General features: G+C 35.6%; 33 non-coding genes across 33 annotated transcripts; all 33 read left to right on the top strand.

Moving 5' to 3' along the window:
• Positions 1–268: 268 nt before the first annotated feature.
• On the top strand, positions 269–350 carry TRNAS-GCU (transfer RNA serine (anticodon GCU)). The gene has a single exon. It is a non-coding gene; the product is annotated as a tRNA-Ser (tRNA).
• Positions 351–1180: 830 nt separating this feature from the next.
• TRNAS-GCU (transfer RNA serine (anticodon GCU)) lies at positions 1181–1261 on the top strand. The gene has a single exon. It is a non-coding gene; the product is annotated as a tRNA-Ser (tRNA).
• An 817-nt stretch (positions 1262–2078) lies between these two features.
• Positions 2079–2160, top strand: TRNAS-GCU (transfer RNA serine (anticodon GCU)). Its single transcript has one exon. It is a non-coding gene; the product is annotated as a tRNA-Ser (tRNA).
• Positions 2161–2637: 477 nt separating this feature from the next.
• On the top strand, positions 2638–2719 carry TRNAS-GCU (transfer RNA serine (anticodon GCU)). The gene has a single exon. It is a non-coding gene; the product is annotated as a tRNA-Ser (tRNA).
• A 270-nt stretch (positions 2720–2989) lies between these two features.
• On the top strand, positions 2990–3071 carry TRNAS-GCU (transfer RNA serine (anticodon GCU)). Its single transcript has one exon. It is a non-coding gene; the product is annotated as a tRNA-Ser (tRNA).
• Positions 3072–3548: 477 nt separating this feature from the next.
• On the top strand, positions 3549–3630 carry TRNAS-GCU (transfer RNA serine (anticodon GCU)). Its single transcript has one exon. It is a non-coding gene; the product is annotated as a tRNA-Ser (tRNA).
• A 1389-nt stretch (positions 3631–5019) lies between these two features.
• Positions 5020–5101, top strand: TRNAS-GCU (transfer RNA serine (anticodon GCU)). The gene has a single exon. It is a non-coding gene; the product is annotated as a tRNA-Ser (tRNA).
• Positions 5102–5932: 831 nt separating this feature from the next.
• Positions 5933–6014, top strand: TRNAS-GCU (transfer RNA serine (anticodon GCU)). The gene has a single exon. It is a non-coding gene; the product is annotated as a tRNA-Ser (tRNA).
• Positions 6015–7080: 1066 nt separating this feature from the next.
• On the top strand, positions 7081–7162 carry TRNAS-GCU (transfer RNA serine (anticodon GCU)). Its single transcript has one exon. It is a non-coding gene; the product is annotated as a tRNA-Ser (tRNA).
• Positions 7163–8228: 1066 nt separating this feature from the next.
• Positions 8229–8310, top strand: TRNAS-GCU (transfer RNA serine (anticodon GCU)). Its single transcript has one exon. It is a non-coding gene; the product is annotated as a tRNA-Ser (tRNA).
• Positions 8311–9699: 1389 nt separating this feature from the next.
• TRNAS-GCU (transfer RNA serine (anticodon GCU)) lies at positions 9700–9781 on the top strand. Its single transcript has one exon. It is a non-coding gene; the product is annotated as a tRNA-Ser (tRNA).
• Positions 9782–10612: 831 nt separating this feature from the next.
• Positions 10613–10694, top strand: TRNAS-GCU (transfer RNA serine (anticodon GCU)). Its single transcript has one exon. It is a non-coding gene; the product is annotated as a tRNA-Ser (tRNA).
• Positions 10695–11760: 1066 nt separating this feature from the next.
• On the top strand, positions 11761–11842 carry TRNAS-GCU (transfer RNA serine (anticodon GCU)). Its single transcript has one exon. It is a non-coding gene; the product is annotated as a tRNA-Ser (tRNA).
• Positions 11843–12908: 1066 nt separating this feature from the next.
• TRNAS-GCU (transfer RNA serine (anticodon GCU)) lies at positions 12909–12990 on the top strand. Its single transcript has one exon. It is a non-coding gene; the product is annotated as a tRNA-Ser (tRNA).
• Positions 12991–13820: 830 nt separating this feature from the next.
• TRNAS-GCU (transfer RNA serine (anticodon GCU)) lies at positions 13821–13902 on the top strand. The gene has a single exon. It is a non-coding gene; the product is annotated as a tRNA-Ser (tRNA).
• Positions 13903–14732: 830 nt separating this feature from the next.
• Positions 14733–14814, top strand: TRNAS-GCU (transfer RNA serine (anticodon GCU)). Its single transcript has one exon. It is a non-coding gene; the product is annotated as a tRNA-Ser (tRNA).
• Positions 14815–15514: 700 nt separating this feature from the next.
• On the top strand, positions 15515–15596 carry TRNAS-GCU (transfer RNA serine (anticodon GCU)). Its single transcript has one exon. It is a non-coding gene; the product is annotated as a tRNA-Ser (tRNA).
• A 713-nt stretch (positions 15597–16309) lies between these two features.
• TRNAS-GCU (transfer RNA serine (anticodon GCU)) lies at positions 16310–16390 on the top strand. The gene has a single exon. It is a non-coding gene; the product is annotated as a tRNA-Ser (tRNA).
• A 478-nt stretch (positions 16391–16868) lies between these two features.
• TRNAS-GCU (transfer RNA serine (anticodon GCU)) lies at positions 16869–16950 on the top strand. The gene has a single exon. It is a non-coding gene; the product is annotated as a tRNA-Ser (tRNA).
• An 830-nt stretch (positions 16951–17780) lies between these two features.
• On the top strand, positions 17781–17862 carry TRNAS-GCU (transfer RNA serine (anticodon GCU)). Its single transcript has one exon. It is a non-coding gene; the product is annotated as a tRNA-Ser (tRNA).
• A 700-nt stretch (positions 17863–18562) lies between these two features.
• Positions 18563–18644, top strand: TRNAS-GCU (transfer RNA serine (anticodon GCU)). Its single transcript has one exon. It is a non-coding gene; the product is annotated as a tRNA-Ser (tRNA).
• Positions 18645–19357: 713 nt separating this feature from the next.
• Positions 19358–19439, top strand: TRNAS-GCU (transfer RNA serine (anticodon GCU)). Its single transcript has one exon. It is a non-coding gene; the product is annotated as a tRNA-Ser (tRNA).
• A 477-nt stretch (positions 19440–19916) lies between these two features.
• On the top strand, positions 19917–20000 carry TRNAS-GCU (transfer RNA serine (anticodon GCU)). Its single transcript has one exon. It is a non-coding gene; the product is annotated as a tRNA-Ser (tRNA).
• A 267-nt stretch (positions 20001–20267) lies between these two features.
• Positions 20268–20350, top strand: TRNAS-GCU (transfer RNA serine (anticodon GCU)). The gene has a single exon. It is a non-coding gene; the product is annotated as a tRNA-Ser (tRNA).
• Positions 20351–20827: 477 nt separating this feature from the next.
• On the top strand, positions 20828–20909 carry TRNAS-GCU (transfer RNA serine (anticodon GCU)). The gene has a single exon. It is a non-coding gene; the product is annotated as a tRNA-Ser (tRNA).
• Positions 20910–21609: 700 nt separating this feature from the next.
• TRNAS-GCU (transfer RNA serine (anticodon GCU)) lies at positions 21610–21693 on the top strand. The gene has a single exon. It is a non-coding gene; the product is annotated as a tRNA-Ser (tRNA).
• A 267-nt stretch (positions 21694–21960) lies between these two features.
• On the top strand, positions 21961–22043 carry TRNAS-GCU (transfer RNA serine (anticodon GCU)). Its single transcript has one exon. It is a non-coding gene; the product is annotated as a tRNA-Ser (tRNA).
• A 477-nt stretch (positions 22044–22520) lies between these two features.
• Positions 22521–22602, top strand: TRNAS-GCU (transfer RNA serine (anticodon GCU)). The gene has a single exon. It is a non-coding gene; the product is annotated as a tRNA-Ser (tRNA).
• A 700-nt stretch (positions 22603–23302) lies between these two features.
• On the top strand, positions 23303–23384 carry TRNAS-GCU (transfer RNA serine (anticodon GCU)). The gene has a single exon. It is a non-coding gene; the product is annotated as a tRNA-Ser (tRNA).
• Positions 23385–24097: 713 nt separating this feature from the next.
• On the top strand, positions 24098–24179 carry TRNAS-GCU (transfer RNA serine (anticodon GCU)). Its single transcript has one exon. It is a non-coding gene; the product is annotated as a tRNA-Ser (tRNA).
• A 477-nt stretch (positions 24180–24656) lies between these two features.
• On the top strand, positions 24657–24740 carry TRNAS-GCU (transfer RNA serine (anticodon GCU)). The gene has a single exon. It is a non-coding gene; the product is annotated as a tRNA-Ser (tRNA).
• Positions 24741–25567: 827 nt separating this feature from the next.
• Positions 25568–25649, top strand: TRNAS-GCU (transfer RNA serine (anticodon GCU)). Its single transcript has one exon. It is a non-coding gene; the product is annotated as a tRNA-Ser (tRNA).
• A 700-nt stretch (positions 25650–26349) lies between these two features.
• TRNAS-GCU (transfer RNA serine (anticodon GCU)) lies at positions 26350–26431 on the top strand. Its single transcript has one exon. It is a non-coding gene; the product is annotated as a tRNA-Ser (tRNA).
• Positions 26432–26666: the final 235 nt, after the last annotated feature.

Here is a 26666-nt window from a genome sequence, read left to right as displayed (position 1 = left end):
AAAAATTTCAAGAATATACCAGTCAAATCAGGAATTCTACTTCAAGATCATGAACAAAATACTCTGTCTTACAATTGGATCTGAAAGGGTTTTCATTTTACAAAATCATTTATTATTTAGTAAATAAAGTCTAGAACATTCTCTAGGTATTTGTTAAACTTATATGGGCTGCTGATAGTTTAGACAATACAATCCACAGAGGTTTAAATTATTGACTTTTAAATGCCACAAGTGGTGTCGGATTGCTGGGTGCATTGTCAACATGGAGGACGAGGTGGCCGAGTGGTTAAGGCGATGGACTGCTAATCCATTGTGCTCTGCACGCATGGGTTCAAATCCCATCCTCGTCGGCTTGATATCTTTTTGGAGCTGATATTTTTGTCAAGATCTTAAATTCCTGTCAATCATGTTATAAAGTCTTTCTTTAAATAACAGACATGCACAGCACACTTTTAGTGTAACTCTAGCATTGCATTTACAGTAGCAGTCGTGCTATTGGCCAGATGTGACTTGCAATCAAGCCTTTTATAGTGATGAGAACACAGTCAAAATGCTAGAAATAGTTGACTTTAAAGTAGGAAAAGTGGTGTCAGAAAGCCGGGATTGGGAGATAGCAGAAAGACGAGCTGGCCGAGATGGTTAAGGTTATGGACTGCTAATCCATTATGCTCAGCACGCATGGGTTCAAATCTCATCCTCGTCGGTTTAATTTACGTTGTCTGGACATGCTACTTTTGCGAAGAATGCTTGAAGCCAACACTTGAAGCTTACACATCACTGTAAAAAAATACTTTAAATTAAGAAATCTATTTTAAGATCAGAAAAAGATGCTGATTGAAGCTTAAACAAAAATATCAAGATATAAACCAGTAAAGTCAAGATTATGAACAAGATGCCATTTGAAGACAACACAAAAATTTCAAGAATATACCAGTCAAATCAGGAATTCTACTTCAAGATCATGAACAAAATACTCTGTCTTACAATTGGATCTGAAAGGGTTTTCATTTTACAAAATCTTTTATTATTAAGTAAATAAAGTCTAGAACATTGTCTAGGTATTTGTTAAACTTATATGGGCTGCTGATAGTTAAGACAATACAATCCACAGAGGTTTAAATTATTGACTTTTAAATGCCACAAGTGGTGTCGGATTGCTGGGTGCGTTGTCAACATGGAGGACGAGGTGGCCGAGTGGTTAGACGATGGACTGCTAATCCATTGTGCTCTGCACGCATGGGTTCAAATCCCATCCTTGTTGGCTTAATATCTTTTTGGAGCTGATATTTTTGTCAAGATCTTAAATTCCTGTCAATCATGTTATAAGGTCTTTCTTTAAATAACAGACATGCACAGCACACTTTTAGTGTAACTCTAGCATTGCTTTTACAGTAGCAGTCGTGCTATTGGCCAGATGTGACTTGCCATCAAGCCTTTGATAGTGATGAGAACACAGTCCAAATGCTAGAAATAGTTGACTTTAAAGTAGGAAAAGTGGTGTCAGAAAGCCGGGATTGGGAGATAGCAGAAAGACGAGCTGGCCGAGATGGTTAAGGTTATGGACTGCTAATCCATTATGCTCAGCACGCATGGGTTCAAATCCCATCCTCGTCGGTTTAATCTACGTTGTCTGGACATGCTACTTTTGCGAAGAATGCTTGAAGCTTACACATCACTGTAAAAAAATACTTTAAATTAAGAAATCTATTTTAAGATCAGAAAAAGATGCTGATTGAAGCTTAAACAAAAATATCAAGATATAAACCAGTAAAGTCAAGATTATGAACAAGATGCCATTTGAAGACAACACAAAAATTTCAAGAATATACCAGTCAAATCAGGAATTCTACTTCAAGATCATGAACAAAATACTCTGTCTTACAATTGGATCTGAAAGGGTTTTCATTTTACAAAATCTTTTATTATTAAGTAAATAAAGTCTAGAACATTCTCTAGGTATTTGTTAAACTTATATGGGCTGCTGATAGGTAAGACAATACAATCCACAGAGGTTTAAATTATTGACTTTTAAATGCCACAAGTGGTGTCGGATTGCTGGGTGCATTGTCAACATGGAGGACGAGGTGGCCGAGTGGTTAAGGCGATGGACTGCTAATCCATTGTGCTCTGCATGCATGGGTTCAAATCCCATCCTCGTCGGTTTAATTTACGTTGTCTGGACATGCTACTTTTGCGAAGAATGCTTGAAGCCAACACTTGAAGCTTACACATCACTGTAAAAAAATACTTTAAATTAAGAAATCTATTTTAAGATCAGAAAAAGATGCTGATTGAAGCTAAAACAAAAATATCAAGATATAAACCAGTAAAGTCAAGATTATGAACAAGATGCCATTTGAAGACAACACAAAAATTTCAAGAATATACCAGTCAAATCAGGAATTCTACTTCAAGATCATGAACAAAATACTCTGTCTTACAATTGGATCTGAAAGGGTTTTCATTTTACAAAATCTTTTATTATTAAGTAAATAAAGTCTAGAACATTCTCTAGGTATTTGTTAAACTTATATGGGCTGCTGATAGTTTAGACAATACAATCCACAGAGGTTTAAATTATTGACTTTTAAATTCCACAAGTGGTGTCGGATTGCTGGGTGCATTGTCGACATGGAGGACGAGGTGGCCGAGTGGTTAAGGCGATGGACTGCTAATCCATTGTGCTCTGCACGCATGGGTTCAAATCCCATCCTCGTCGGCTTGATATCTTTTTGGAGCTGATATTTTTGTCAAGATCTTAAATTCCTGTCAATCATGTTATAAAGTCTTTCTTTAAATAACAGACATGCACAGCACACTTTTAGTGTAACTCTAGCATTGCTTTTACAGTAGCAGTCGTGCTATTGGCCAGATGTGACTTGCCATCAAGCCTTTGAAAGTGATGAGAACACAGTCCAAACGCTAGAAATAGTTGACTTTAAAGTAGGAAAAGTGGTGTCAGAAAGCCGGGATTGGGAGATAGCAGAAAGACGAGCTGGCCGAGAGGTTAAGGTTATGGACTGCTAATCCATTGTGCTCAGCACGCATGGGTTCAAATCCCGTCCTCGTCGGTATAATTTACGTTGTCTGGACATGCTACTTTTGCGAAGAATGCTTGAAGCCAACACTTGAAGCTTACACATCACTGTAAAAAAATACTTTAAATTAAGAAATCTATTTTAAGATCAGAAAAAGATGCTGATTGAAGCTTAAACAAAAATATCAAGATATAAACCAGTAAAGTCAAGATTATGAACAAGATGCCATTTGAAGACAACACAAAAATTTCAAGAATATACCAGTCAAATCAGGAATTCTACTTCAAGATCATGAACAAAATACTCTGTCTTACAATTGGATCTGAAAGGGTTTTCATTTTACAAAATCATTTATTATTTAGTAAATAAAGTCTAGAACATTCTCTAGGTATTTGTTAAACTTATATGGGCTGCTGATAGTTTAGACAATACAATCCACAGAGGTTTAAATTATTGACTTTTAAATGCCACAAGTGGTGTCGGATTGCTGGGTGCATTGTCAACATGGAGGACGAGGTGGCCGAGTGGTTAAGGCGATGGACTGCTAATCCATTGTGCTCTGCACGCATGGGTTCAAATCCCATCCTCGTCGGCTTGATATCTTTTTGGAGCTGATATTTTTGTCAAGATCTTAAATTCCTGTCAATCATGTTATAAAGTCTTTCTTTAAATAACAGACATGCACAGCACACTTTTAGTGTAACTCTAGCATTGCATTTACAGTAGCAGTCGTGCTATTGGCCAGATGTGACTTGCAATCAAGCCTTTTATAGTGATGAGAACACAGTCCAAATGCTAGAAATAGTTGACTTTAAAGTAGGAAAAGTGGTGTCAGAAAGCCGGGATTGGGAGATAGCAGAAAGACGAGCTGGCCGAGATGGTTAAGGTTATGGACTGCTAATCCATTATGCTCAGCACGCATGGGTTCAAATCTCATCCTCGTCGGTTTAATTTACGTTGTCTGGACATGCTACTTTTGCGAAGAATGCTTGAAGCCAACACTTGAAGCTTACACATCACTGTAAAAAAATACTTTAAATTAAGAAATCTATTTTAAGATCAGAAAAAGATGCTGATTGAAGCTTAAACAAAAATATCAAGATATAAACCAGTAAAGTCAAGATTATGAACAAGATGCCATTTGAAGACAACACAAAAATTTCAAGAATATACCAGTCAAATCAGGAATTCTACTTCAAGATCATGAACAAAATACTCTGTCTTACAATTGGATCTGAAAGGGTTTTCATTTTACAAAATCTTTTATTATTAAGTAAATAAAGTCTAGAACATTGTCTAGGTATTTGTTAAACTTATATGGGCTGCTGATAGTTAAGACAATACAATCCACAGAGGTTTAAATTATTGACTTTTAAATGCCACAAGTGGTGTCGGATTGCTGGGTGCATTGTCAACATGGAGGACGAGGTGGCCGAGTGGTTAGACGATGGACTGCTAATCCATTGTGCTCTGCACGCATCGGTTCAAATGCCATCCTCGTCGGTTTAATTAACGTTGTCTGGACATGCTACTTTTGCGAAGAATGCTTGAAGCCAACACTTGAAGCTTACACATCACTGTAAAAAAAATACTTTAAATTAAGAAATCTATTTTAAGATCAGAAAAAGATGCTGATTGAAGCTAAAACAAAAATATCAAGATATAAACCAGTAAAGTCAAGATTATGAACAAGATGCCATTTGAAGACAACACAAAAATTTCAAGAATATACCAGTCAAATCAGGAATTCTACTTCAAGATCATGAACAAAATACTCTGTCTTACAATTGGATCTGAATGGGTTTTCATTTTACAAAATCATTTATTATTAAGTAAATAAAGTCTAGAACATTCTCTAGGTATTTGTTAAACTTATATGGGCTGCTGATAGTTTAGACAATACAATCCACAGAGGTTTAAATTATTGACTTTTAAATGCCAGAAGTGGTGTCGGATTGCTGGGTGCATTGTCAACATGGAGGACGAGGTGGCCGAGTGGTTAAGGCGATGGACTGCTAATCCATTGTGCTCTGCACGCATGGGTTCAAATCCCATCCTAGTCGGCTTGATATCTTTTTGGAGCTGATATTTTTGTCAAGATCTTAAATTCCTGTCAATCATGTTATAAAGTCTTTCTTTAAATAACAGACATGCACAGCACACTTTTAGTGTAACTCTAGCATTGCATTTACAGTAGCAGTCGTGCTATTGGCCAGATGTGACTTGCCATCAAGCCTTTGATAGTGATGAGAACACAGTCCAAATGCTAGAAATAGTTGACTTTAAAGTAGGAAAAGTGGTGTCAGAAAGCCGGGATTGGGAGATAGCAGAAAGACGAGCTGGCCGAGATGGTTAAGGTTATGGACTGCTAATCCATTATGCTCAGCACGCATGGGTTCAAATCTCATCCTCGTCGGTTTAATTTACGTTGTCTGGACATGCTACTTTTGCGAAGAATGCTTGAAGCCAACACTTGAAGCTTACACATCACTGTAAAAAAAATACTTTAAATTAAGAAATCTATTTTAAATTCAGAAAAAGATGCTGATTGAAGCTAAAACAAAAATATCAAGATATAAACCAGTAAAGTCAAGATTATGAACAAGATGCCATTTGAAGACAACACAAAAATTTCAAGAATATACCAGTCAAATCAGGAATTCTACTTCAAGATCATGAACAAAATACTCTGTCTTCCAATTGGATCTGAATGGGTTTTCATTTTACAAAATCATTTATTATTAAGTAAATAAAGTCTAGAACATTCTCTAGGTATTTGTTAAACTTATATGGGCTGCTGATAGTTTAGACAATACAATCCACAGAGGTTTAAATTATTGACTTTTAAATACCACAAGTGGTGTCGGATTGCTGGGTGCATTGTCAACATGGAGGACGAGGTGGCCGAGTGGTTAAGGCGATGGACTGCTAATCCATTGTGCTCTGCACGCATGGGTTCAAATCCCATCCTCGTCGGCTTGATATCTTTTTGGAGCTGATATTTTTGTCAAGATCTTAAATTCCTGTCAATCATGTTATAAAGTCTTTCTTTAAATAAAAGACATGCACAGCACACTTTTAGTGTAACTCTAGCATTGCTTTTACAGTAGCAGTCGTGCTATTGGCCAGATGTGACTTGCCATCAAGCCTTTGATAGTGATGAGAACACAGTTTAAATGCTAGAAATAGTTGACTTTAAAGTAGGAAAAGTGGTGTCAGAAAGCCAGGATTGGGATATAGCAGAAAGACGAGCTGGCCGAGATGGTTAAGGTTATGGACTGCTAATCCATTATGCTCAGCACGCATGGGTTCAAATCCCATCCTCGTCGGTTTAATTTATGTTGTCTGGACATGCTACTTTTGCGAAGAATGCTTGAAGCCAACACTTGAAGCTTACACATCACTGTAAAAAAATACTTTAAATTAAGAAATCTATTTTAAGATCAGAAAAAGATGCTGATTGAAGCTTAAACAAAAATATCAAGATATAAACCAGTAAAGTCAAGATTATGAACAAGATGCCATTTGAAGACAACACAAAAATTTCAAGAATATACCAGTCAAATCAGGAATTCTACTTCCTGGACATGCTACTTTTGCGAAGAATGCTTGAAGCCAACACTTGAAGCTTACACATCACTGTAAAAAAATACTATAAATTAAGAAATCTTTTTCAAGATCAGAAAAAGATAACGATTGAAGCTTAAACAAAAATAACAAGATATAAACCAGTAAAGTCAAGATTATGAACAAGATGCCATTTGAAGACAACACAAAAATTTCAAGAATATACCAGTCAAATCAGGAATTCTACTTCAAGATCATGAACAAAATACTCTGTCTTACAATTGGATCTGAAAGGGTTTTCATTTTACAAAATCATTTATTATTAAGTAAATAAAGTCTAGAACATTCTCTAGGTATTTGTTAAACTTATATGGGCTGCTGATAGTTTAGACAATACAATCCACAGAGGTTTAAATTATTGACTTTTAAATGCCACAAGTGGTGTCGGATTGCTGGGTGCATTGTCAACATGGAGGACGAGGTGGCCGAGTGGTTAAGGCGATGGTCTGCTAATCCATTGTGCTCTGCACGCATGGGTTCAAATCCAATCTTCGTCGGCTTGATATCTTTTTGGAGCTGTCATTTTTGTCAAGATCTTAAATTCCTGTCAATCATGTTATAAAGTCTTTCTTTAAATAACAGACATGCACAGCACACTTTTAGTGTAACTCTAGCATTGCTTTTACAGTAGCAGTCGTGCTATTGGCCAGATGTGACTTGCCATCAAGCCTTTGATAGTGATGAGAACACAGTCCAAATGCTAGAAATAATTGACTTTAAAGTAGGAAAAGTAGTGTCAGAAAGCCGGGATTGGGAGATAGCAGAAAGACGAGCTGGCCGAGATGGTTAAGGTTATGGACTGCTAATCCATTATGCTCAGCACGCATGGGTTCAAATCCCATCCTCGTCGGTTTAATTTATGTTGTCTGGACATGCTACTTTTGCGAAGAATGCTTGAAGCCAACACTTGAAGCTTACACATCACTGTAAAAAAATACTTTAAATTAAGAAATCTATTTTAAGATCAGAAAAAGATGCTGATTGAAGCTTAAACAAAAATATCAAGATATAAACCAGTAAAGTCAAGATTATGAACAAGATGCCATTTGAAGACAACACAAAAATTTCAAGAATATACCAGTCAAATCAGGAATTCTACTTCCTGGACATGCTACTTTTGCGAAGAATGCTTGAAGCCAACACTTGAAGCTTACACATCACTGTAAAAAAATACTATAAATTAAGAAATCTTTTTCAAGATCAGAAAAAGATAACGATTGAAGCTTAAACAAAAATAACAAGATATAAACCAGTAAAGTCAAGATTATGAACAAGATGCCATTTGAAGACAACACAAAAATTTCAAGAATATACCAGTCAAATCAGGAATTCTACTTCAAGATCATGAACAAAATACTCTGTCTTACAATTGGATCTGAAAGGGTTTTCATTTTACAAAATCATTTATTATTAAGTAAATAAAGTCTAGAACATTCTCTAGGTATTTGTTAAACTTATATGGGCTGCTGATAGTTTAGACAATACAATCCACAGAGGTTTAAATTATTGACTTTTAAATGCCACAAGTGGTGTCGGATTGCTGGGTGCATTGTCAACATGGAGGACGAGGTGGCCGAGTGGTTAAGGCGATGGTCTGCTAATCCATTGTGCTCTGCACGCATGGGTTCAAATCCAATCTTCGTCGGCTTGATATCTTTTTGGAGCTGTCATTTTTGTCAAGATCTTAAATTCCTGTCAATCATGTTATAAAGTCTTTCTTTAAATAACAGACATGCACAGCACACTTTTAGTGTAACTCTAGCATTGCTTTTACAGTAGCAGTCGTGCTATTGGCCAGATGTGACTTGCCATCAAGCCTTTGATAGTGATGAGAACACAGTCCAAATGCTAGAAATAGTTGACTTTAAAGTAGGAAAAGTGGTGTCAGAAAGCCGGGATTGGGAGATAGCAGAAAGACGTGCTGGCCGAGATGGTTAAGGTTATGGACTGCTAATCCATTATGCTCAGCACGCATGGGTTCAAATCCCATCCTCGTCGGTTTAATTTACGTTGTCTGGACATGCTACTTTTGCGAAGAATGCTTGAAGCCAACACTTGAAGCTTACACATCACTGTAAAAAAATACTTTAAATTAAGAAATCTATTTCAAGATCAGAAAAAGATGCTGATTGAAGCTAAAACAAAAATATCAAGATATAAACCAGTAAAGTCAAGATTATGAACAAGATGCCATTTGAAGACAACACAAAAATTTCAAGAATATACCAGTCAAATCAGGAATTCTACTTCAAGATCATGAACAAAATACTCTGTCTTACAATTGGATCTGAAAGGGTTTTCATTTTACAAAATCTTTTATTATTAAGTAAATAAAGTCTAGAACATTGTCTAGGTATTTGTTAAACTTATATGGGCTGCTGATAGTTAAGACAATACAATCCACAGAGGTTTAAATTATTGACTTTTAAATGCCACAAGTGGTGTCGGATTGCTGGGTGCATTGTCAACATGGAGGACGAGGTGGCCGAGTGGTTAGACGATGGACTGCTAATCCATTGTGCTCTGCACGCATCGGTTCAAATGCCATCCTCGTCGGTTTAATTAACGTTGTCTGGACATGCTACTTTTGCGAAGAATGCTTGAAGCCAACACTTGAAGCTTACACATCACTGTAAAAAAAATACTTTAAATTAAGAAATCTATTTTAAGATCAGAAAAAGATGCTGATTGAAGCTAAAACAAAAATATCAAGATATAAACCAGTAAAGTCAAGATTATGAACAAGATGCCATTTGAAGACAACACAAAAATTTCAAGAATATACCAGTCAAATCAGGAATTCTACTTCAAGATCATGAACAAAATACTCTGTCTTACAATTGGATCTGAATGGGTTTTCATTTTACAAAATCATTTATTATTAAGTAAATAAAGTCTAGAACATTCTCTAGGTATTTGTTAAACTTATATGGGCTGCTGATAGTTTAGACAATACAATCCACAGAGGTTTAAATTATTGACTTTTAAATGCCAGAAGTGGTGTCGGATTGCTGGGTGCATTGTCAACATGGAGGACGAGGTGGCCGAGTGGTTAAGGCGATGGACTGCTAATCCATTGTGCTCTGCACGCATGGGTTCAAATCCCATCCTAGTCGGCTTGATATCTTTTTGGAGCTGATATTTTTGTCAAGATCTTAAATTCCTGTCAATCATGTTATAAAGTCTTTCTTTAAATAACAGACATGCACAGCACACTTTTAGTGTAACTCTAGCATTGCATTTACAGTAGCAGTCGTGCTATTGGCCAGATGTGACTTGCCATCAAGCCTTTGATAGTGATGAGAACACAGTCCAAATGCTAGAAATAGTTGACTTTAAAGTAGGAAAAGTGGTGTCAGAAAGCCGGGATTGGGAGATAGCAGAAAGACGAGCTGGCCGAGATGGTTAAGGTTATGGACTGCTAATCCATTATGCTCAGCACGCATGGGTTCAAATCTCATCCTCGTCGGTTTAATTTACGTTGTCTGGACATGCTACTTTTGCGAAGAATGCTTGAAGCCAACACTTGAAGCTTACACATCACTGTAAAAAAAATACTTTAAATTAAGAAATCTATTTTAAATTCAGAAAAAGATGCTGATTGAAGCTAAAACAAAAATATCAAGATATAAACCAGTAAAGTCAAGATTATGAACAAGATGCCATTTGAAGACAACACAAAAATTTCAAGAATATACCAGTCAAATCAGGAATTCTACTTCAAGATCATGAACAAAATACTCTGTCTTCCAATTGGATCTGAATGGGTTTTCATTTTACAAAATCATTTATTATTAAGTAAATAAAGTCTAGAACATTCTCTAGGTATTTGTTAAACTTATATGGGCTGCTGATAGTTTAGACAATACAATCCACAGAGGTTTAAATTATTGACTTTTAAATACCACAAGTGGTGTCGGATTGCTGGGTGCATTGTCAACATGGAGGACGAGGTGGCCGAGTGGTTAAGGCGATGGACTGCTAATCCATTGTGCTCTGCACGCATGGGTTCAAATCCCATCCTCGTCGGCTTGATATCTTTTTGGAGCTGATATTTTTGTCAAGATCTTAAATTCCTGTCAATCATGTTATAAAGTCTTTCTTTAAATAAAAGACATGCACAGCACACTTTTAGTGTAACTCTAGCATTGCTTTTACAGTAGCAGTCGTGCTATTGGCCAGATGTGACTTGCCATCAAGCCTTTGATAGTGATGAGAACACAGTTTAAATGCTAGAAATAGTTGACTTTAAAGTAGGAAAAGTGGTGTCAGAAAGCCAGGATTGGGATATAGCAGAAAGACGAGCTGGCCGAGATGGTTAAGGTTATGGACTGCTAATCCATTATGCTCAGCACGCATGGGTTCAAATCCCATCCTCGTCGGTTTAATTTATGTTGTCTGGACATGCTACTTTTGCGAAGAATGCTTGAAGCCAACACTTGAAGCTTACACATCACTGTAAAAAAATACTTTAAATTAAGAAATCTATTTTAAGATCAGAAAAAGATGCTGATTGAAGCTTAAACAAAAATATCAAGATATAAACCAGTAAAGTCAAGATTATGAACAAGATGCCATTTGAAGACAACACAAAAATTTCAAGAATATACCAGTCAAATCAGGAATTCTACTTCCTGGACATGCTACTTTTGCGAAGAATGCTTGAAGCCAACACTTGAAGCTTACACATCACTGTAAAAAAATACTATAAATTAAGAAATCTTTTTCAAGATCAGAAAAAGATAACGATTGAAGCTTAAACAAAAATAACAAGATATAAACCAGTAAAGTCAAGATTATGAACAAGATGCCATTTGAAGACAACACAAAAATTTCAAGAATATACCAGTCAAATCAGGAATTCTACTTCAAGATCATGAACAAAATACTCTGTCTTACAATTGGATCTGAAAGGGTTTTCATTTTACAAAATCATTTATTATTAAGTAAATAAAGTCTAGAACATTCTCTAGGTATTTGTTAAACTTATATGGGCTGCTGATAGTTTAGACAATACAATCCACAGAGGTTTAAATTATTGACTTTTAAATGCCACAAGTGGTGTCGGATTGCTGGGTGCATTGTCAACATGGAGGACGAGGTGGCCGAGTGGTTAAGGCGATGGTCTGCTAATCCATTGTGCTCTGCACGCATGGGTTCAAATCCAATCTTCGTCGGCTTGATATCTTTTTGGAGCTGTCATTTTTGTCAAGATCTTAAATTCCTGTCAATCATGTTATAAAGTCTTTCTTTAAATAACAGACATGCACAGCACACTTTTAGTGTAACTCTAGCATTGCTTTTACAGTAGCAGTCGTGCTATTGGCCAGATGTGACTTGCCATCAAGCCTTTGATAGTGATGAGAACACAGTCCAAATGCTAGAAATAATTGACTTTAAAGTAGGAAAAGTAGTGTCAGAAAGCCGGGATTGGGAGATAGCAGAAAGACGAGCTGGCCGAGATGGTTAAGGTTATGGACTGCTAATCCATTATGATCAGCACGCATGGGTTCAAATCCCATCCTCGTCGGTTTAATTTATGTTGTCTGGACATGCTACTTTTGCGAAGAATGCTTGAAGCCAACACTTGAAGCTTACACATCACTGTAAAAAAATACTTTAAATTAAGAAATCTATTTTAAGATCAGAAAAAGATGCTGATTGAAGCTTAAACAAAAATATCAAGATATAAACCAGTAAAGTCAAGATTATGAACAAGATGCCATTTGAAGACAACACAAAAATTTCAAGAATATACCAGTCAAATCAGGAATTCTACTTCCTGGACATGCTACTTTTGCGAAGAATGCTTGAAGCCAACACTTGAAGCTTACACATCACTGTAAAAAAATACTATAAATTAAGAAATCTTTTTCAAGATCAGAAAAAGATAACGATTGAAGCTTAAACAAAAATAACAAGATATAAACCAGTAAAGTCAAGATTATGAACAAGATGCCATTTGAAGACAACACAAAAATTTCAAGAATATACCAGTCAAATCAGGAATTCTACTTCAAGATCATGAACAAAATACTCTGTCTTACAATTGGATCTGAAAGGGTTTTCATTTTACAAAATCATTTATTATTAAGTAAATAAAGTCTAGAACATTCTCTAGGTATTTGTTAAACTTATATGGGCTGCTGATAGTTTAGACAATACAATCCACAGAGGTTTAAATTATTGACTTTTAAATGCCACAAGTGGTGTCGGATTGCTGGGTGCATTGTCAACATGGAGGACGAGGTGGCCGAGTGGTTAAGGCGATGGTCTGCTAATCCATTGTGCTCTGCACGCATGGGTTCAAATCCAATCTTCGTCGGCTTGATATCTTTTTGGAGCTGTCATTTTTGTCAAGATCTTAAATTCCTGTCAATCATGTTATAAAGTCTTTCTTTAAATAACAGACATGCACAGCACACTTTTAGTGTAACTCTAGCATTGCTTTTACAGTAGCAGTCGTGCTATTGGCCAGATGTGACTTGCCATCAAGCCTTTGATAGTGATGAGAACACAGTCCAAATGCTAGAAATAGTTGACTTTAAAGTAGGAAAAGTGGTGTCAGAAAGCCGGGATTGGGAGATAGCAGAAAGACGTGCTGGCCGAGATGGTTAAGGTTATGGACTGCTAATCCATTATGCTCAGCACGCATGGGTTCAAATCCCATCCTCGTCGGTTTAATTTACGTTGTCTGGACATGCTACTTTTGCGAAGAATGCTTGAAGCCAACACTTGAAGCTTACACATCACTGTAAAAAAATACTTTAAATTAAGAAATCTATTTCAAGATCAGAAAAAGATGCTGATTGAAGCTAAAACAAAAATATCAAGATATAAACCAGTAAAGTCAAGATTATGAACAAGATGCCATTTGAAGACAACACAAAAATTTCAAGAATATACCAGTCAAATCAGGAATTCTACTTCAAGATCATGAACAAAATACTCTGTCTTACAATTGGATCTGAATGGGTTTTCATTTTACAAAATCATTTATTATTAAGTAAATAAAGTCTAGAACATTCTCTAGGTATTTGTTAAACTTATATGGGCTGCTGATAGTTTAGACAATACAATCCACAGAGGTTTAAATTATTGACTTTTAAATGCCACAAGTGGTGTCGGATTGCTGGGTGCATTGTCAACATGGAGGACGAGGTGGCCGAGTGGTTAAGGCGATGGACTGCTAATCCATTGTGCTCTGCACGCATGGGTTCAAATCCCATCCTCGTCGGCTTGATATCTTTTTGGAGCTGATATTTTTGTCAAGATCTTAAATTCCTGTCAATCATGTTATAAAGTCTTTCTTTAAATAACAGACATGCACAGCACACTTTTAGTGTAACTCTAGCATTGCTTTTACAGTAGCAGTCGTGCTATTGGCCAGATGTGACTTGCCATCAAGCCTTTGATAGTGATGAGAACACAGTCCAAATGCTAGAAATAGTTGACTTTAAAGTAGGAAAAGTGGTGTCAGAAAGCCGGGATTGGGAGATAGCAGAAAGACGAGCTGGCCGAGATGGTTAAGGTTATGGACTGCTAATCCATTATGCTCAGCACGCATGGGTTCAAATCTCATCCTCGTCGGTTTAATTTACGTTGTCTGGACATGCTACTTTTGCGAAGAATGCTTGAAGCCAACACTTGAAGCTTACACATCACTGTAAAAAAATACTTTAAATTAAGAAATCTATTTTAAGATCAGAAAAAGATGCTGATTGAAGCTTAAACAAAAATATCAAGATATAAACCAGTAAAGTCAAGATTATGAACAAGATGCCATTTGAAGACAACACAAAAATTTCAAGAATATACCAGTCAAATCAGGAATTCTACTTCAAGATCATGAACAAAATACTCTGTCTTACAATTGGATCTGAAAGGGTTTTCATTTTACAAAATCTTTTATTATTAAGTAAATAAAGTCTAGAACATTCTCTAGGTATTTGTTAAACTTATATGGGCTGCTGATAGTTAAGACAATACAATCCACAGAGGTTTAAATTATTGAATTTTAAATGCCACAAGTGGTGTCGGATTGCTGGGTGCATTGTCAACATGGAGGACGAGGTGGCCGAGTGGTTAAGGCGATGGACTGCTAATCCATTGTGCTCTGCACGCATGGGTTCAAATCCCATCCTCGTCGGTTTAATTTACGTTGTCTGGACATGCTACTTTTGCGAAGAATGCTTGAAGCTTACACATCACTGTAAAAAAATACTTTAAATTAAGAAATCTATTTCAAGATCAGAAAAAGATGCCGATTGAAGCTTAAACAAAAATATCAAGATATAAACCAGTAAAGTCAAGATTATGAACAAGATGCCATTTGAAGACAACACAAAAATTTCAAGAATATACCAGTCAAATCAGGAATTCTACTTCCTGGACATGCTACTTTTGCGAAGAATGCTTGAAGCCAACACTTGAAGCTTACACATCACTGTAAAAAAATACTATAAATTAAGAAATCTTTTTCAAGATCAGAAAAAGATAACGATTGAAGCTTAAACAAAAATAACAAGATATAAACCAGTAAAGTCAAGATTATGAACAAGATGCCATTTGAAGACAACACAAAAATTTCAAGAATATACCAGTCAAATCAGGAATTCTACTTCAAGATCATGAACAAAATACTCTGTCTTACAATTGGATCTGAAAGGGTTTTCATTTTACAAAATCATTTATTATTAAGTAAATAAAGTCTAGAACATTCTCTAGGTATTTGTTAAACTTATATGGGCTGCTGATAGTTTAGACAATACAATCCACAGAGGTTTAAATTATTGACTTTTAAATGCCACAAGTGGTGTCGGATTGCTGGGTGCATTGTCAACATGGAGGACGAGGTGGCCGAGTGGTTAAGGCGATGGACTGCTAATCCATTGTGCTCTGCACGCATGGGTTCAAATCCCATCCTCGTCGGTTTAATTTACGTTGTCTGGACATGCTACTTTTGCGAAGAATGCTTGAAGCCAACACTTGAAGCTTACACATCACTGTAAAAAAATACTTTAAATTAAGAAATCTATTTCAAGATCAGAAAAAGATGCCGATTGAAGCTTAAACAAAAATATCAAGATATAAACCAGTAAAGTCAAGATTATGAACAAGATGCCATTTGAAGACAACACAAAAATTTCAAGAATATACCAGTCAAATCAGGAATTCTACTTCCTGGACATGCTACTTTTGCGAAGAATGCTTGAAGCCAACACTTAAAGCTTACACATCACTGTAAAAAAATACTTTAAATTAAGAAATCTATTTTAAGATCAGAAAAAGATGCTGATTGAAGCTTAAACAAAAATATCAAGATATAAACCAGTAAAGTCAAGATTATGAACAAGATGCCATTTGAAGACAACACAAAAATTTCAAGAATATACCAGTCAAATCAGGAATTCTACTTCAAGATCATGAACAAAATACTCTGTCTTACAATTGGATCTGAAAGGGTTTTCATTTTACAAAATCTTTTATTATTAAGTAAATAAAGTCTAGAACATTCTCTAGGTATTTGTTAAACTTATATGGGCTGCTGATAGTTAAGACAATACAATCCACAGAGGTTTAAATTATTGACTTTTAAATGCCACAAGTGGTGTCGGATTGCTGGGTGCATTGTCAACATGGAGGACGAGGTGGCCGAGTGGTTAGGCGATGGACTGCTAATCCATTGTGCTCTGCACGCATGGGTTCAAATGCCATCCTCGTCGGTTTAATTTACGTTGTCTGGACATGCTACTTTTGCGAAGAATGCTTGAAGCCAACACTTGAAGCTTACACATCACTGTAAAAAAAATACTTTAAATTAAGAAATCTATTTTAAGATCAGAAAAAGATGCTGATTGAAGCTAAAACAAAAATATCAAGATATAAACCAGTAAAGTCAAGATTATGAACAAGATGCCATTTGAAGACAACACAAAAATTTCAAGAATATACCAGTCAAATCAGGAATTCTACTTCAAGATCATGAACAAAATACTCTGTCTTACAATTGGATCTGAATGGGTTTTCATTTTACAAAATCATTTATTATTAAGTAAATAAAGTCTAGAACATTCTCTAGGTATTTGTTAAACTTATATGGGCTGCTGATAGTTTAGACAATACAATCCACAGAGGTTTAAATTATTGACTTTTAAATGCCACAAGTGGTGTCGGATTGCTGGGTGCATTGTCAACATGGAGGACGAGGTGGCCGAGTGGTTAAGGCGATGGACTGCTAATCCATTGTGCTCTGCACGCATGGGTTCAAATCCCATCCTCGTCGGCTTGATATCTTTTTGGAGCTGATATTTTTGTCAAGATCTTAAATTCCTGTCAATCATGTTATAAAGTCTTTCTTTAAATAACAGACATGCACAGCACACTTTTAGTGTAACTCTAGCATTGCTTTTACAGTAGCAGTCGTGCTATTGGCCAGATGTGACTTGCCATCAAGCCTTTGATAGTGATGAGAACACAGTCCAAATGCTAGAAATAGTTGACTTTAAAGTAGGAAAAGTGTTGTCAGAAAGCCGGGATTGGGAGATAGCAGAAAGACGAGCTGGCCGAGATGGTTAAGGTTATGAACTGCTAATCCATTATGCTCAGCACGCATGGGTTCAAATCTCATCCTCGTCGGTTTAATTTACGTTGTCTGGACATGCTACTTTTGCGAAGAATGCTTGAAGCCAACACTTGAAGCTTACACATCACTGTAAAAAAATACTTTAAATTAAGAAATCTATTTTAAGATCAGAAAAAGATGCTGATTGAAGCTTAAACAAAAATATCAAGATATAAACCAGTAAAGTCAAGATTATGAACAAGATGCCATTTGAAGACAACACAAAAATTTCAAGAATATACCAGTCAAATCAGGAATTCTACTTCAAGATCATGAACAAAATACTCTGTCTTACAATTGGATCTGAAAGGGTTTTCATTTTACAAAATCTTTTATTATTAAGTAAATAAAGTCTAGAACATTCTCTAGGTATTTGTTAAACTTATATGGGCTGCTGATAGTTAAGAAAATACAATCCACAGAGGTTTAAATTATTGAATTTTAAATGCCACAAGTGGTGTCGGATTGCTGGGTGCATTGTCAACATGGAGGACGAGGTGGCCGAGTGGTTAAGGCGATGGACTGCTAATCCATTGTGCTCTGCACGCATGGGTTCAAATCCCATCCTCGTCGGTTTAATTTACGTTGTCTGGACATGCTACTTTTGCGAAGAATGCTTGAAGCTTACACATCACTGTAAAAAAATACTTTAAATTAAGAAATCTATTTCAAGATCAGAAAAAGATGCCGATTGAAGCTTAAACAAAAATATCAAGATATAAACCAGTAAAGTCAAGATTATGAACAAGATGCCATTTGAAGACAACACAAAAATTTCAAGAATATACCAGTCAAATCAGGAATTCTACTTCCTGGACATGCTACTTTTGCGAAGAATGCTTGAAGCCAACACTTGAAGCTTACACATCACTGTAAAAAAATACTATAAATTAAGAAATCTTTTTCAAGATCAGAAAAAGATAACGATTGAAGCTTAAACAAAAATAACAAGATATAAACCAGTAAAGTCAAGATTATGAACAAGATGCCATTTGAAGACAACACAAAAATTTCAAGAATATACCAGTCAAATCAGGAATTCTACTTCAAGATCATGAACAAAATACTCTGTCTTACAATTGGATCTGAAAGGGTTTTCATTTTACAAAATCATTTATTATTAAGTAAATAAAGTCTAGAACATTCTCTAGGTATTTGTTAAACTTATATGGGCTGCTGATAGTTTAGACAATACAATCCACAGAGGTTTAAATTATTGACTTTTAAATGCCACAAGTGGTGTCGGATTGCTGGGTGCATTGTCAGCATGGAGGACGAGGTGGCCGAGTGGTTAAGGCGATGGACTGCTAATCCATTGTGCTCTGCACGCATGGGTTCAAATCCCATCCTCGTCGGTTTAATTTACATTGTCTGGACATGCTACTTTTGCGAAGAATGCTTGAAGCCAACACTTGAAGCTTACACATCACTGTAAAAAAATACTTTAAATTAAGAAATCTATTTCAAGATCAGAAAAAGATGCCGATTGAAGCTTAAACAAAAATATCAAGATATAAACCAGTAAAGTCAAGATTATGAACAAGATGCCATTTGAAGACAACACAAAAATTTCAAGAATATACCAGTCAAATCAGGAATTCTACTTCCTGGACATGCTACTTTTGCGAAGAATGCTTGAAGCCAACACTTGAAGCTTACACATCACTGTAAAAAAATACTATAAATGAAGAAATCTTTTTCAAAATCAGAAAAAGATAACGATTGAAGCTTAAACAAAAATAACAAGATATAAACCAGTAAAGTCAAGATTATGAACAAGATGCCATTTGAAGACAACACAAAAATTTCAAGAATATACCAGTCAAATCAGGAATTCTACTTCAAGATCATGAACAAAATACTCTGTCTTACAATTGGATCTGAAAGGGTTTTCATTTTACAAAATCATTTATTATTAAGTAAATAAAGTCTAGAACATTCTCTAGGTATTTGTTAAACTTATATGGGCTGCTGATAGTTTAGACAATACAATCCACAGAGGTTTAAATTATTGACTTTTAAATGCCACAAGTGGTGTCGGATTGCTGGGTGCATTGTCAACATGGAGGACGAGGTGGCCGAGTGGTTAAGGCGATGGACTGCTAATCCATTGTGCTCTGCACGCATGGGTTCAAATCCCATCCTCGTCGGTTTAATTTACGTTGTCTGGACATGCTACTTTTGCGAAGAATGCTTGAAGCCAACACTTGAAGCTTACACATCACTGTAAAAAAATACTTTAAATTAAGAAATCTATTTCAAGATCAGAAAAAGATGCCGATTGAAACTTAAACAAAAATATCAAGATATAAACCAGTAAAGTCAAGATTATGAACAAGATGCCATTTGAAGACAACACAAAAATTTCAAGAATATACCAGTCAAATCAGGAATTCTACTTCAAGATCATGAACAAAATACTCTGTCTTACAATTGGATCTGAAAGGGTTTTCATTTTACAAAATCATTTATTATTAAGTAAATAAAGTCTAGAACATTCTCTAGGTATTTGTTAAACTTATATGGGCTGCTGATAGTTTAGACAATACAATCCACAGAGGTTTAAATTATTGACTTTTAAATGCCACAAGTGATGTCGGATTGCTGGGTGCATTGTCAACATGAAGGTCGAGGTGGCCGAGTGGTTAAGGCGATGGACTGCTAATCCATTGTGCTCTGCACGCATGGGTTCAAATCCCATCCTTGCGGCTTGATATTTTTTTGGAGATGATATTTTTGTCAAGATCTTAAATTCCTGTCAATCATGTTATAAAGTCTTTCTTTAAATAACAGACATGCACAGCACACTTTTAGTGTAACTCTAGCATTGCTTTTACAGTAGCAGTCGTGCTATTGGCCAGATGTGACTTGCCATCAAGCCTTTGATAGTGATGAGAACACAGTCCAAATGCTAGAAATAGTTGACTTTAAAGTAGGAAAAGTGGTGTCAGAAAGCCGGGATTGGGAGATAGCAGAAAGACGAGCTGGCCGAGATGGTTAAGGCGATGGACTGCTAATCCATTGTGCTCTGCACGCATGGGTTCAAATCCCATCCTCGTCGGTTTAATTTACGTTGTCTGGACATGCTACTTTTGCGAAGAATGCTTGAAGCCAACACTTGAAGCTTACACATCACTGTAAAAAAATACTTTAAATTAAGAAATCTATTTCAAGATCAGAAAAAGATGCCGATTGAAACTTAAACAAAAATATCAAGATATAAACCAGTAAAGTCAAGATTATGAACAAGATGCCATTTGAAGACAACACAAAAATTTCAAGAATATACCAGTCAAATCAGGAATTCTACTTCAAGATCATGAACAAAATACTCTGTCTTACAATTGGATCTGAAAGGGTTTTCATTTTACAAAATCATTTATTATTAAGTAAATAAAGTCTAGAACATTCTCTAGGTATTTGTTAAACTTATATGGGCTGCTGATAGTTTAGACAATACAATCCACAGAGGTTTAAATTATTGACTTTTAAATGCCACAAGTGATGTCGGATTGCTGGGTGCATTGTCAACATGAAGGTCGAGGTGGCCGAGTGGTTAAGGCGATGGACTGCTAATCCATTGTGCTCTGCACGCATGGGTTCAAATCCCATCCTCGTCGGTTTAATTTACGTTGTCTGGACATGCTACTTTTGCGAAGAATGCTTGAAGCTTACACATCACTGTAAAAAAATACTTTAAATTTAGAAATCTATTTCAAGATCAGAAAAAGATGCCGATTGAAGCTTAAACAAAAATATCAAGATATAAACCAGTAAAGTCAAGATTATGAACAAGATGCCATTTGAAGACAACACAAAAATTTCAAGAATATACCAGTCAAATCAGGAATTCTACTTCCTGGACATGCTACTTTTGCGAAGAATGCTTGAAGCCAACACTTGAAGCTTACACATCACTGTAAAAAAATACTATAAATTAAGAAATCTTTTTCAAGATCAGAAAAAGATAACGATTGAAGCTTAAACAAAAATAACAATATATAAACCAGTAAAGTCAAGATTATGAACAAGATGCCATTTGAAGACAACACAAAAATTTCAAGAATATACCAGTCAAATCAGGAATTCTACTTCAAGATCATGAACAAAATACTCTGTCTTACAATTGGATCTGAAAGGGTTTTCATTTTACAAAATCATTTATTATTAAGTAAATAAAGTCTAGAACATTCTCTAGGTATTTGTTAAACTTATATGGGCTGCTGATAGTTTAGACAATACAATCCACAGAGGTTTAAATTATTGACTTTTAAATGCCACAAGTGATGTCGGATTGCTGGGTGCATTGTCAACATGAAGGTCGAGGTGGCCGAGTGGTTAAGGCGATGGACTGCTAATCCATTGTGCTCTGCACGCATGGGTTCAAATCCCATCCTTGCGGCTTGATATTTTTTTGGAGATGATATTTTTGTCAAGATCTTAAATTCCTGTCAATCATGTTATAAAGTCTTTCTTTAAATAACAGACATGCACAGCACACTTTTAGTGTAACTCTAGCATTGCTTTTACAGTAGCAGTCGTGCTATTGGCCAGATGTGACTTGCCATCAAGCCTTTGATAGTGATGAGAACACAGTCCAAATGCTAGAAATAGTTGACTTTAAAGTAGGAAAAGTGGTGTCAGAAAGCCGGGATTGGGAGATAGCAGAAAGACGAGCTGGCCGAGATGGTTAAGGCGATGGACTGCTAATCCATTGTGCTCTGCACGCATGGGTTCAAATCCCATCCTCGTCGGTTTAATTTACGTTGTCTGGACATGCTACTTTTGCGAAGAATGCTTGAAGCCAACACTTGAAGCTTACACATCACTGTAAAAAAATACTTTAAATTAAGAAATCTATTTCAAGATCAGAAAAAGATGCCGATTGAAACTTAAACAAAAATATCAAGATATAAACCAGTAAAGTCAAGATTATGAACAAGATGCCATTTGAAGACAACACAAAAATTTCAAGAATATACCAGTCAAATCAGGAATTCTACTTCAAGATCATGAACAAAATACTCTGTCTTACAATTGGATCTGAAAGGGTTTTCATTTTACAAAATCATTTATTATTAAGTAAATAAAGTCTAGAACATTCTCTAGGTATTTGTTAAACTTATATGGGCTGCTGATAGTTTAGACAATACAATCCACAGAGGTTTAAATTATTGACTTTTAAATGCCACAAGTGATGTCGGATTGCTGGGTGCATTGTCAACATGAATGTCGAGGTGGCCGAGTGGTTAAGGCGATGGACTGCTAATCCATTGTGCTCTGCACGCATGGGTTCAAATCCCATCCTCGTCGGTTTAATTTACGTTGTCTGGACATGCTACTTTTGCGAAGAATGCTTGAAGCTTACACATCACTGTCAAAAAATACTTTAAATTTAGAAATCTATTTCAAGATCAGAAAAAGATGCCGATTGAAGCTTAAACAAAAATATCAAGATATAAACCAGTAAAGTCAAGATTATGAACAAGATGCCATTTGAAGACAACACAAAAATTTCAAGAATATACCAGTCAAATCAGGAATTCTACTTCCTGGACATGCTACTTTTGCGAAGAATGCTTGAAGCCAACACTTGAAGCTTACACATCACTGTAAAAAAATACTATAAATTAAGAAATCTTTTTCAAGATCAGAAAAAGATAACGATTGAAGCTTAAACAAAAATAACAATATATAAACCAGTAAAGTCAAGATTATGAACAAGATGCCATTTGAAGACAACACAAAAATTTCAAGAATATACCAGTCAAATCAGGAATTCTACTTCAAGATCATGAACAAAATACTCTGTCTTACAATTGGATCTGAAAGGGTTTTCATTTTATAAAATCATTTATTATTAAGTAAATAAAGTCTAGAACATTCTCTAGGTATTTGTTAAACTTATATGGGCTGCTGATAGTTTAGACAATACAATCCACAGAGGTTTAAATTATTGACTTTTAAATGCCACAAGTGGTGTCGGATTGCTGGGTGCATTGTCAACATGGAGGACGAGGTGGCCGAGTGGTTAAGGCGATGGACTGCTAATCCATTGTGCTCTGCACGCATGGGTTCAAATGCCATCCTCGTCGGTTTAATTTACGTTGTCTGGACATGCTACTTTTGCGAAGAATGCTTGAAGCCAACACTTGAAGCTTACACATCACTGTAAAAAAATACTTTAAATTAAGAAATCTATTTCAAGATCAGAAAAAGATGCCGATTGAAGCTTAAACAAAAATATCAAGATATAAACCAGTAAAGTCAAGATTATGAACAAGATGCCATTTGAAGACAACACAAAAATTTCAAGAATATACCAGTCAAATCAGGAATTCTACTTCCTGGACATGCTACTTTTGCGAAGAATGCTTGAAGCCAACACTTGAAGCTTACACATCACTGTAAAAAAATACTATAAATTAAGAAATCTTTTTCAAAATCAGAAAAAGATAACGATTGAAGCTTAAACAAAAATAACAAGATATAAACCAGTAAAGTCAAGATTATGAACAAGATGCCATTTGAAGACAACACAAAAATTTCAAGAATATACCAGTCAAATCAGGAATTCTACTTCAAGATCATGAACAAAATACTCTGTCTTACAATTGGATCTGAAAGGGTTTTCATTTTACAAAATCATTTATTATTAAGTAAATAAAGTCTAGAACATTCTCTAGGTATTTGTTAAACTTATATGGGCTGCTGATAGTTTAGACAATACAATCCACAGAGGTTTAAATTATTGACTTTTAAATGCCACAAGTGGTGTCGGATTGCTGGGTGCATTGTCAACATGGAGGACGAGGTGGCCGAGTGGTTAAGGCGATGGACTGCTAATCCATTGTGCTCTGCACGCATGGGTTCAAATCCCATCCTCGTCGGTTTAATTTACGTTGTCTGGACATGCTACTTTTGCGAAGAATGCTTGAAGCCAACACTTGAAGCTTACACATCACTGTAAAAAAATACTTTAAATTAAGAAATCTATTTCAAGATCAGAAAAAGATGCCGATTGAAACTTAAACAAAAATATCAAGATATAAACCAGTAAAGTCAAGATTATGAACAAGATGCCATTTGAAGACAACACAAAAATTTCAAGAATATACCAGTCAAATCAGGAATTCTACTTCAAGATCATGAACAAAATACTCTGTCTTACAATTGGATCTGAAAGGGTTTTCATTTTACAAAATCATTTATTATTAAGTAAATAAAGTCTAGAACATTCTCTAGGTATTTGTTAAACTTATATGGGCTGCTGATAGTTTAGACAATACAATCCACAGAGGTTTAAATTATTGACTTTTAAATGCCACAAGTGATGTCGGATTGCTGGGTGCATTGTCAACATGAAGGTCGAGGTGGCCGAGTGGTTAAGGCGATGGACTGCTAATCCATTGTGCTCTGCACGCATGGGTTCAAATCCCATCCTTGCGGCTTGATATTTTTTTGGAGATGATATTTTTGTCAAGATCTTAAATTCCTGTCAATCATGTTATAAAGTCTTTCTTTAAATAACAGACATGCACAGCACACTTTTAGTGTAACTCTAGCATTGCTTTTACAGTAGCAGTCGTGCTATTGGCCAGATGTGACTTGCCATCAAGCCTTTGATAGTGATGAGAACACAGTCCAAATGCTAGAAATAGTTGACTTTAAAGTAGGAAAAGTGGTGTCAGAAAGCCGGGATTGGGAGATAGCAGAAAGACGAGCTGGCCGAGATGGTTAAGGTTATGGACTGCTAATCCATTATGCTCAGCACGCATGGGTTCAAATCCCATCCTCGTCGGTTTAATTTACGTCGTCTGGACATGCTACTTTTGCGAAGAATGCTTAAAGCCAACACTTGAAGCTTACACATCACTGTAAAAAAATACTTTAAATTAAGAAATCTATTTCAAGATCAGAAAAAGATGCCGATTGAAGCTTAAACAAAAATATCAAGATATAAACCAGTAAAGTCAAGATTATGAACAAGATGCCATTTGAAGACAACACAAAAATTTCAAGAATATACCAGTCAAATCAGGAATTCTACTTCAAGATCATGAACATAATACTCAGTCTTACAATTGGATCTGAAAGTGTTTTCATTTTACAAAATCATTTATTATTAAGTAAATAAAGTCTAGAACATTCTCTAGGTATTTGTTAAACTTATATGGGCTGCTGATAGTTAAGACAATACAATCCACAGAGGTTTAAATTATTGAATTTTAAATGCCACAAGTGGTGTCGGATTGCTGGGTGCATTGTCAACATGGAGGACGAGGTGGCCGAGTGGTTAAGGCGATGGACTGCTAATCCATTGTGCTCTGCACGCATGGGTTCAAATCCCATCCTCGTCGGTTTAATTTACGTTGTCTGGACATGCTACTTTTGCGAAGAATGCTTGAAGCTTACACATCACTGTAAAAAAATACTTTAAATTAAGAAATCTATTTCAAGATCAGAAAAAGATGCCGATTGAAGCTTAAACAAAAATATCAAGGTATAAACCAGTAAAGTCAAGATTATGAACAAGATGCCATTTGAAGACAACACAAAAATTTCAAGAATATACCAGTCAAATCAGGAATTCTACTTCCTGGACATGCTACTTTTGCGAAGAATGCTTGAAGCCAACACTTGAAGCTTACACATCACTGTAAAAAAATACTATAAATTAAGAAATCTTTTTCAAGATCAGAAAAAGATAACGATTGAAGCTTAAACAAAAATAACAAGATATAAACCAGTAAAGTCAAGATTATGAACAAGATGCCATTTGAAGACAACACAAAAATTTCAAGAATATACCAGTCAAATCAGGAATTCTACTTCAAGATCATGAACAAAATACTCTGTCTTACAATTGGATCTGAAAGGGTTTTCATTTTACAAAATCATTTATTATTAAGTAAATAAAGTCTAGAACATTCTCTAGGTATTTGTTAAACTTATATGGGCTGCTGATAGTTTAGACAATACAATCCACAGAGGTTTAAATTATTGACTTTTAAATGCCACAAGTGGTGTCGGATTGCTGGGTACATTGTCAACATGGAGGACGAGGTGGCCGAGTGGTTAAGGCGATGGACTGCTAATCCATTGTGCTCTGCACGCATGGGTTCAAATCCCATCCTCGTCGGTTTAATTTACGTTGTCTGGACATGCTACTTTTGCGAAGAATGCTTGAAGCCAACACTTGAAGCTTACACATCACTGTAAAAAAAATACTTTAAATTAAGAAATCTATTTCAAGATCAGAAAAAGATGCCGATTGAAGCTTAAACAAAAAACAAAAATATCAAGATATAAACCAGTAAAGTCAAGATTATGAACAAGATGCCATTTGAAGACAACACAAAAATTTCAAGAATATA

The sequence above is a fragment of the Crinia signifera genome, chromosome 11, assembly GCF_055691185.1.
Source record: "Crinia signifera chromosome 11, ASM5569118v1, whole genome shotgun sequence".
In the NCBI taxonomy this organism is placed as follows: domain Eukaryota; kingdom Metazoa; phylum Chordata; class Amphibia; order Anura; family Myobatrachidae; genus Crinia; species Crinia signifera.
This window is presented reverse-complemented; position numbering and strand designations above follow the sequence as displayed.